This window comes from Bos indicus, chromosome 25 (assembly GCF_029378745.1).
Source record: "Bos indicus isolate NIAB-ARS_2022 breed Sahiwal x Tharparkar chromosome 25, NIAB-ARS_B.indTharparkar_mat_pri_1.0, whole genome shotgun sequence".
NCBI classification, from domain to species: Eukaryota; Metazoa; Chordata; class Mammalia; order Artiodactyla; family Bovidae; genus Bos; species Bos indicus.
In genome coordinates this window covers 858,399-869,369 of record NC_091784.1, presented here as the reverse complement: position 1 = coordinate 869,369, position 10,971 = coordinate 858,399, and the positions used below count along the sequence as shown (strand labels likewise).

General features: G+C 43.7%; 1 pseudogene; it reads left to right on the top strand.

Moving 5' to 3' along the window:
• The first annotated feature begins 117 nt into the window (after nt 1-117).
• Nucleotides 118-9,336, top strand: LOC139179662 (olfactory receptor 4P4-like; annotated as a pseudogene).
• Nucleotides 9,337-10,971: the final 1,635 nt, after the last annotated feature.

Here is a 10,971-nt window from a genome sequence, read left to right as displayed (position 1 = left end):
TGCAGGCATCTCCCTTCTGTGTCTCCCCTGTTGTCCCCACAAGGCTCCAGTCACTCACGCTGGGGGTCCTCCTAGGAGCAGGAGTGGAAGAGGCGTCTGTCTTCTCAATGGGTCTGAGATGATCAGATGAGTTAATGAGTGGACGGATGGATTGATTAGTGAGTGGATGGTTGGATGAACAGATGGCTGGCTGGATGGGTGGATGGACGGAGCATGGAATGAATAAAGCAGATGATTGTACTCCAATGCTAGAAACATATTGTACGAAATCAATTGAGTAGGAGCTAGGCAATGATTGTTTCCTCCTAACAGTGACATGTGTTTGGAAACTGCCTAAGTGCTCATCAGTGAGGGGCGAAGTATAATCTGTGGACACCCCACAAGGAACAGCCCGCCCTCCTTCCTGCCACCTCCCCATCCAGGAGCTCATCTGCCCATGCCCCTACCCCACCCCACAGCCATGCAGGTCCTCCTGAGGTCCCCTCATCACACAGGGTTATCATTAGGCCCTCATCTCGCTTGGCTTCATCTCCTTGAAGACAGGGTATGTTCCTGCCTCTTCAGCCACAAATTTGTTGAGTCTTGTTTGTGCTGGGTGTGGGATTTACGGGGGTAAGTAAAGCAGATGTGATCTGGAGCACAGTTAAGTGACAAGAGAGAAAAAGGAGCAGGTTATTAAATGTGATCCCTGTTATTAATATATACAATGCTGCGATGGATGGTGCATTGATTATATACAAGATGCTGTGTGTGCCCCTTCCCAAGCAGGTGTTGCCCCCTCCAAATTTACAGAGGAGGACACGGTGACGGTCACACGGTCAGGGAGTGGTGAGGGCAGGTTCACACCCACGCAGCAAGACCAGGCACTTTGCCAAACCCCAGCCACCTCTCTGGTGGATGCCACCGGAATGAGATGGTTCTGTGGCATGATGATTCAATGGACATGAGTTGGAGCAAATTCCAGGAGATACTGAAGGACAGGAAAGCCTGGAGTGCTGCAGTCCACGGAGTGGCAAAGAGTCGGACACACCTGAGTGGCTGAACTAAAACCTGAGTGTGTGCTAACCTGCTTCAGTCGTGTCTGACTCTGCGACCCCAGGGACTGTAGCCCACTAGCTCCTCTGTCCATGGGATTCTCCAGGCGAGAATACTGGAGTGGGTGGCCACGCCCTCCTCCAGGGCATCTTCTCGACCCACGGATCGAACCCACATCGCTTGTTATCTGAAGCACGGGCAGGCAGGATCTTTATCCCAAGCACCACATGGAAAGCCCCAGTGAACGGTGACAACTAGAAATGCAGAAAATAAGGGCTGCTTCTAAGTTAAACTGGAAGAGCAGCAAGCACGGGTTATAAAGAGGAAAACACATGCCACCCCGCGGAAACTGCGACAGCCAGACAGAGGCGGTTGCTGTGGGGCGCCCTAAGAGCCTTGCTCGTCGCCACCCTTTCACTCTGATCTGCAGGTCAGGCCAACAGGCCGCACCTCTCCTTGGGGGGCGTGCTGTACTTGAGGTGCACGGCCTGCGAAAGGACACCAGCCTGCTGACGCCAGCCCGCCACCAAACACCGCCAAAACCAGACCAGGAATCGCCAGGCCAGGCCCGGGGGCCCGAAGGGCTTCCAGGACATCCCAGTGACGGGGAGGGTGGGCGTGTTTGCGCGTGGGGCCTGGGGGGTAGGCTGAGGGGTGCGGAGGTCTTGGCCCATTCCCACCCCCAGCCACTCCAAGCCCGGCTGCGTTCGCTGAGCAGCGCCTGCCCCCAATCCGTTTCTCTGATCAGGGCCACACCGCCCTAGAGGTGTCGATCTTCGGGACCTGCCGTGACCTGACTCCCGCGGCCCGCTGGACTCTAAACCTCCTTCGGGACTAGGCACAATGAATCTTGAGCGCCCATCTTGCTGGGCACCTGCCTGGTGCTGAAACACACCTGGAGCCATGGAGGCGCAGTCCACTGGAGCGCGTCAGCCCCGCCCCTTCGCACTACCGAGGCCCCCCTTTGCCCCCACGCCGCCCGCCAAGCACTCGACCTTCCTGAGAGAGCAGATGAGCCACAGGCAGGCACACAGACAGACACACAGACACTCGCACGCACCCATGCCAAGGGAGACAGCTGGCCTGCACAAGCTCCTCAGCCAGAGCCAGAGCACCTGGCAGAGGCCGGGGCCAGACGAACGGGCCGGCGGCCGGCTGTCAGAAGATACAGAGGCAGAAATACATGAAGATTCCGAGACAGACTCCAAGACGGCGAGAGGAGATACACAGACACACACACACACACACACACACACACTTGAGTGTGGTCTTTGGAAATACTTCTGTTCCTAGTTGCTGGGTTGAGCCCAACTTTGATACGACCCATGGACTGCGGCCCATCAGGCTCCTCTGTCCGTGGCATTTCCCAGGCGAGAATACTGGAGTGGGTTGCCATTTCCTTCTCCGGGGCAGGGCGGGGGGGGATCTTCCCGACCCAGGGACCAAACCCCAATCTCCTGCGGGCGGATGCCTTGCCATCTGAACAAGGACATTGCTAACTCCCTAGGCCAAATACAAAGAATAGAGCTCGTGTTCTACTAAATGGAAAGATGATTTCAGAAACAGAAGGTGTCCTTTGTTGGTATCTTTGAATCTTTATGTAGTTTTCGTCGATTTTTACTCTTAAGGCTACTTGAACAAGGCAAGAGAGAAACCCCAGAATTGAAAAGCAGTTGACGTTTTTGAAAGAAACATGTGCAGGTGAAGCTCTCTTCCTTTTTGAGAGATGGTTAAATGCAAAATCTTGATTCAACACATATGACTTTTGTGCACTTTATTTCAAATCTCCATGACGAACCCCTAAGGCGTCCAGGAAGAAAGGAGTAGAGTGGCAGACAAGAAGAGCAACCTTTCCCCTTGGTGCCTTCTCAACCAGCTGCTTAGTTCCTTCATCTCAAGGACTATCATTGGGCTTCTCTGGTTTGTCTGATTCTTGTTTTGGGGACCGTTTCTAGTCACAAGGCTGTGAACAGCGGGTGGGGGTGTTGGGCTCTGTGGGGGTGGGGGAAGCCCTTCTCTCCATTCCACATGAGACCCAGAGGACAATCCTGGCCCTGCCCACTGCATTGAGTGTGCAGCAACAGTATCAACGGTGATGCTGGTTAACAACGCATATTCCTGGAATGCACTCCGTTGGCTACTGACTGTGTGTGGTGGGAGACCTGGAAGCTTTCTTGATGATTGCAAATGACACCAAAGTCTGAGGACATTGGAAAATTTTCACATTTCTGCAAGTGCCACACACCTCCAGAAGGAACCACAAGACTTGCCTGAAATGGTCAAGGTATAAGTATTGGACTCAACGTTGGAAGGTCTCCACCTTTGCTATGGAAGTCCAACGATTTTTCTTTGAAGTGAAAATGAATCATACTGAACGTTCACATACTTCTAGAGCTTTTGAAAAGCCCTAACTTGTAGAAATCTGCGGTACGAGTTCCTTGAAAGCAAGAAACTATATTTATGGATATGTATTAATGCCTTATATTTTGCCTTGATTATAGTGTACACATCAACCCAGGAAAGAAAGAATTCAATCGCCAAATATACAAGGAGATCAAAAGTGCCGAGCCAAGTGACACCTTGAGGCCTCCAAGATCTTTTCTGTCTTTCACACACTAAGTAAATACTGAGCACCTACGATGAGCTAGGAGGCGTGTAATAAATTTCTGGAAATAGAATGTGGAGAGAAGAAGACACAGAGTTCCTGCTTTCACTGAGAGGAATTTAATGATACATCACAGCCAGATCCTTTGCAAACTTATAGTGGGACCTCTTCCCTCACCAAAACCTGGGTGTCAGGAAAGGCTTTTCAGAGTAACAATTGGTTTGAGATCCGTAGGTTGAACCTACGTAAACCAGGGTTAAGATGCAGGAAGAATTTCACGCAGGGAAAATAGCATCTTGGAAGGCTATGTGACCAGGGAAACTTAGGACATTCTAGAAATGAAAAATGCCCTATGGGATGGAAGCCAAAGCGTGCAGAGGGCATTCCAGTGAAAAGGCATCAGAGACAAACTTCGGGAAGAAGCAATGAAGGGATGTGATCATATATTCAATATGATGGGAAAATCCAAGAGCAGTTGTGGCAGGGAGGTGATAGAATTGCATCTGCATTTCCAAAAGTTCATCTTGCTCCATAACACTAATGATTGGAGCGACTCAACTGCAAATTACAAGGAGGGACCACTTCCTCGAATCCGAATGGTCCTCATTGCAAAGTCTATCAATAACAAATGCTAGAGAAGATGTGGACCAAAGGGAACTCTACTCCACATGCAGACTGTGTGGGTGAATTCTCTAAGAAATTACGGGAAGAAGTGCTCCATCTTGTTTATTGCATTGTGTTTAGGGGAACTAATTTGGAATTAGTGGAGCCCATTTCTCAGTATATTATTTCCAAACTAGGCAACTATAATTACAGTCTGATAAGATGGAACTCAAATAACTTCTGAATGTTAATATATTTTGAAAGAGGAAATAATCTTGCAAGAGAAATATAGACAAACAGGAAAAGCATAGTTGTCAATATATTAACCTAGAGATGCTTCAAATATTGTTTAAGAAATATGAAAGTTTCATGGAGTATTTCACATGAAGGAATTATTTCCTCTTAAAAGTCAAAAGGGCTTCCCTGGTGGCTCAGAGGTTAAAGCATCTGCCTGCAATGCAGAAGACCTGGGTTTGATCCCTGAGTCAGAAAGATCCCCTGGAGAAGGAAATGGCAACCCATTCCAGTATTCTTGCCCAGAGAATCCCATGGATGGAGGAGCCTGGTGGTCTACAGTCCACGGGGTCGCAAAGAATCAGATACTACTGAGCAACTTAACTAACTTAAAAGTCAAAAAGGATTATGAGTCCACTCATAAAAATGATTTGTTCTTCAGTTTTATCATGAATTACCTGACTAAAGGATGATTATTTATTGTATTATTCCTTCAAAATTATAGCACATTGTTCACTTTCCAGATTTTTATTTAATTGATATTTATTTAACATTGACTCTGTGCCAGCACTGCAAAACCCACCCACACACCCTACACCAATTTTGTGATTTCATTAGAAACCACTTAATCAAGCAAATTCTATAGTTACCTCTATTTTACATCCTAAATTGGCACATTATATGTCACCCTACTTAACACTATTAAGATTATCTCTTTTTTTAAAATTCTTGATAAATATAATTCCTTGCTTCCTCACAAAATAATTTAAATTATATAAAAACTGGAACTTTGTCTAATTTATCACTGTATTCTTAGCTCATAGAAGAATATTAGTACTAGATAGTCAAAGACTCGTATTAAATGAAAATGATTTCAGTGGGTCTCAAAATAACTTGTCTTTAAAAGGCATTGGTGCCATTTAAAGTAGATATTAGGTTTCCATTTTCTCATCAATGATTCGTTTCATTGGTTTTGTCATTTCAGATCACTTTCTTGAACATCAGATCATGGAAGATAGAAATAATGTTACTGAATTTATCCTCTTAGAACTTTCTATGGACAAGAAAGTCCAGATCCTCTGCTTTTTATTTTTCTTATTCTGTTACCTGGCTATTTGGTTGGGGAATTTGATCATTGTGATTTCTACTACATGCAGTCAGCTAATCACCCAGCCCATGTACTTCTTCCTTAACTGCCTTGCACTCTCAGACCTCTTCTACACCTCCACTGTGACACCCAAACTCCTGACTGACTTACTGATGGAGAAAAAGGCCATTTCCTATAAAAACTGCATGACACAGCTTTTCACCACCCACTTCTTTGAGGGGGGATTGAGGTCTTCACCCTCACAGGGATGGCCTGTGACTGCTATGTGGCCGTCAGCAAACCTCTCCACGACGCCATCACCATGAACAGGCAAAAACGTCACTCAATTCTCATAGCGTCGTGTGCAGGGGGACTTCTTCATTCTCTTGGTCTCTTTCTTCTTGCGATTGTTTGACCTTTCTGTGGCCCCAGTGAAATAGATCACTATTTCCGTGATGCATATCTTTTGTTGAAACTAGCCTGCACTGATACACACAAAATTGGCTTTTTTGTCATTGCCAGTTCTGGCTTGATGGGACTGGTGCTCTTTGTGGTTTTGATGGCCTCCTACACTTTGATTCTGTATAATGTGTGCACATATTCTGCAGAAAGCCACCATAAAGCACTTTCCACCTGTAGTTCCCACATCACAGTCCGTGATCCTCTTTTTCACACCTGTCATCTTTGTTTACATTAGACCTGCCACAACATTACCAGAAGATAAAGTGTTTACGCTCTTCTACACAATTATTGTCCCCATGCTCAACCCGCTTATCTACACACTTAGAAACATGGAGATGAAAAATTCCATAAGAAGAGTTTGGTGCAATAAAAGGTTCTGGGAAGGGAACTTAATGATCTGAAGGTCATTCGTCTGACGCCAGTGACTGTCTTCTCATCACTCCCTCTGTTGCTGATTCTCTCCTGCTAATGGGAAAATCAGTCAGAATGTGTAAAAGCCAAGCCTCCAACAACAGCTTGCCTTCGGTGGTTCCTTCTTTATTTTCCTCTCAATGTGTTTTCCTTGATTTCACTTTTCACTAATAATCCCCTTTGTTTAAAAAAAAAAAGAAAAGAAAAGAAAACTTTTTACAGAGTAAAAACACACTGAAAAATCTGGAGGGAGAGTGATCCTGCCTGTATTGAAGGCTAAACCTGGGGGAGACTTCGCTCTCAAAATAGTTGGCCTCAAGGTATAAAAGGTAATAATATGTTAAAAGGTAAAAGACAGTTGAAGAATCCACCTGCTAATGCAGGAGACACAGGTTCAATCCTTGGGCCAGGAAGATCCTCTGGAGAAGGAAATGGCTACCCACTCCAGTGTTTTTGCCTGGGAAATCCCATGGAGAGAGGAATCTGATGGGCTACAGCCCATGGGGATGCAAAACAGCTGGACATGATTCAGCGACTAAACAAAAACAAAAAGGCAGTTATAGGAAAATAAGAACAATCACATACTGCAAACTCCTTTCAGAACTATATACCTAGCCTCGTATCCTACAATTCTAGATTTCTTTTAATCAAATACCTAGAGATCTTTTTGTGTGTATTTGTGAACTGCGATTATTTTACTTAAGTGAAAAGAATATATAGATCTAAATACAACATAGTGTAAAGTCCAGCCTTATAGTCTACATGGCAAGTCTTACAGTCTGAAAAGCAAGTCACTGTGTGATCTGTTTGTGAAGTAACATTGTAAGTATTGGGGAAAATATATGTGTGTGTGTATATATATATATATATATATATATATATATACACACAAACTCTTGCTATTTTAACTGGGTTTCACATTAAGTATACATGATCAAGGAATATATAAACTACAACTGACTTTGCTACAAAAAAGAAGAAAATATAAATCCTTTAGTTCCTCAAAATAGATGATTTATTTCAAAGTAAAAGACTTTCACTTCGTTTCTAATTTCAAGTGTAGAATAATCCTAAAATAATATTTGACAAAATATAGATCAGACTCAGTGATGGGAATATATATATATTCTGCTGCTGTGCTTAGGTGTTTCTGACTCTGTGGCCACATGGACTGTAGCCCACCAGGCTTCTCTGTCCATGGGGATTCTCCAGGCACAAATATCAGAGTGGGTTGCCATGTTCTCCTCCAGGGGATCTTCCCAAGCCAGGGACTGAACCCAGGTCTCCCATACTGCAGGCAGACTCTTTACCAACTGAGCCATCAGGGAAGCCCAAGTATACTGGAGTGGGTAGCCTATCTCTTCTCCAGGGGATTTTCCTGACCCAGGAATCAACCAGAGGTCTCCTGCATTGCAGATGGATTCTTTACCAGGTGAGCTACCAGGGAAGTCTAATGTGTATACATCCATACCTATAGGATTTTCATGATTTTCTAGTGCAAAGTATACATTTTGTTTGAAATACATTTTTAAGAGTGCTGCATTTTCTTATGAAAATGTGCACAGTTTTGGATATAAAGTGTAACTATTGATAGTATAGATTTGTATTCTATATAATGAGTTAAACTATATTTAATACTATAGATTTATTTTAGGTAATAGGATATTTTCTAATGTTTCTCTCTCAAATAATGTAATATTTTTTAGAATTAATAGGAAAGATTATGAATTTTAAAGAATCATATTATTAATATGTCATAAAAATGTTGTTAACTGTTCTCCACACAAAGATAGGCCATATTAATATTTGGCTATATTATGTGTGTGTCTCCTTCAGAATTTTCCACAGTTTATTGTGATCCACACAGTCAAAGGCTATGGCATAGTCAAGAAAGCAGAAATAGAAGTTTTTCTGGAACTCTCTTGCTTTTTCGATGATCCAGCAGATGTTGGCAATTTGATTTCTGGTTCCTCTGCCTTTTCTAAAACCAGATTGAACATCTGGAAGTTCATGGTGCACGTATTGCTGAAGCCTGGCTTGGAGAATTTTGAGCATTACTTTACTAGCAACAAAGATCTGTCTAGTCAAAGCTATAGTTTTTCCAGCAGTCATGTATAGATGTGAGAGTTGGACTCTAAAGAAAGCTGAGGGCCGAAGAATTGATGCATTTGAACTGTGGTGTTGGAGAAGACTCTTGAATGTCCCTTGGACTACAAGGAGATCCAACCAGTCCATCCCAAAGGAGATCAGTCCTGGGTGTTCATTGGAAGGACTGATGTTGAAGCTAAAACTCCAACACTTTGGCCACCTGATGAGAAGAGCTGACGCATTTGAAAAGACCCTGATGCTTGGAAAGGTTGAGGGGAGGAGGAGAAGGGGACAACAGAGGATGAGATGGCTGGATGGCATCACTGACTCAATGGACATGGGTTTGGGTGGACTCCGGGAGTTGGTGATGGACGGGGAGGCCTGGTTTGCTGCAGTACATGGGGTCTCAAAGAGTCAGACACGACTGAGGGACTGAACTGAACTGAATGTGTATGTGTCTTATTTTTGTACTTGCAAGATAATTTGCTAATATTATTTTCATATTTTGCTTAATATTTAAATGTCAAAAAAGAATGGTGTCTCAGAATTGTAAATAATAATCTTAAGGAGGCAGAAGTTATCAAAGTAACCGAATGAATATGTAGTAAATAATGTAAATTAACCAAATCTTACTTATTTTCCCAATTGAATTATCTCCTCAAGTGGATCAGTTGTTTGGAGTTACATTTTCATAAAGATCATCCATTCATCTTCCCAGATAGTTGCGAATATCTGGTAATAACTGATATTTTTCAATATCCCCATCTCTGTGTTTGCTTATAGTGTTTAATAGCCTTCCATAGAGACCTCAGTTCTGCCTTCATGTGTAAATTAAGCATAAACCATAATCCATGACCTTCAGCCACGAACTACAGAGTTTAATACCAGATATTTTGGGTGAGGAATTTTTTAAAAAGATGCTTACAATATATGCCATTCTTATCTCTCTTGTTAATAAGTACAAGTACTAGGAAATAAAGAGGCCAGAATATATTGCTTCATTTCACAGAGACATCATTCATACAAATCTCTCTCTCTCGGAATGAGGCTTAAAATAAGATATTATTCTGCCTGCCTCATTCAGTCTGGATTCATGAACAGTTCAGGTTGTGGGGTGGTGGTTGCTTTTCGCTAGTAAATCACACTGTATGAGAAAACTCATATACTGATTTTAATTCCTATTGCGTGGGGATTTCTTATGTTATGTCGGTTCAGTTCAGTTCAGTCGCTCAGTCCTGTCCGACTCTTCGTGACCCCATGAATCGCAGCACGCCAGGCCTCCCTGTCCATCACCAACTCCTGGACTTCACTTAGACTCATGTCCATCGAGTCAGTCATGCCATCCAGCCATCTCATCCTCTGTCATCCCCTTCTCCTCTTGCCCCCAATCCCTCCCAGCATCGGAGTCTTTTCCAAAGAGTCAACTCTTTGCATGAGGTGGCCAAAGTACTGGAGTTTCAGCTTTAGCATCATTCCTTCCAAAGAAATCCCAGGGCTGATCTCCTTCAGAATGGACTGGTTGGATCTCCTTGCAGTCCAAGGGACTCTCAGGAGTCTTCTCCAACACCACAGTTCAAAAGCATCAATTCTTCGGTGCTCAGCCTTCTTCATGGTCCAACTCTCACATCCAAACATGACTACAGGAAAAACCATAGCCTTGACTAGACGGACCTTTGTTGGCAAAGTAATGTCTCTGCTTTTGAATATGCTATCTAGGTTGTTCATAACTTTTCTTCCAAGGAGTAAGCGTCTTTTAATTTCATGGCTGCAGTCACCATCTGCAGTGATTTTGGAGCCCCCCAAAATAAAGTCTGATACTGTTTCCACTATTTCCCCATCTATTTCCCATGAAGTGATGGGTGCAGATGCTGTGATCTTCGTTTTCTGCATGTCGAGCTTTAAGCCAACTTTTTCACTCTCCACTTTCACTTTCATCAAGAGGCTTTTTAGTTCCTCTTCACTTTCTGCCATAAGGGTGGTGTCATCTGCATTTCTGAGGTTACTGATATTATCCTGGCAATCTTGATTCCAGCTTGTGTTTCTTCCAGTCCAGCATTTCTCATGATGTACTCTGCATAGAAATTAAATAAGCACGGTGACAATATACAGCCTTGATGTACTCCTTTTCCTATTTGGAACCAGTCTGTTTTTCCATGTCCAGTTCTAACTGTTGCTTCCTGACCTGCATACAGATTTCTCAAGAGGCAGGTCAGGGGTTCTGGTATTCCCATCTCTTTCAGAATTTTATACAGTTTATTGTGATCCATGCAGTCAAAGGCTTTGGCATAGTCAATAAAGCAGAAATAGATGTTTTTCTGGAACTCTCTTGCTTTTTCCATGATCCAGCAGATGTTGGCAATTTGATCTCTGGTTCCTCTGCCTTTTCTAAAACCAGCTTGAACATCTGGAAGTTCACGGTTCGTGTATTGCTGAAGCCTGGCTTGGA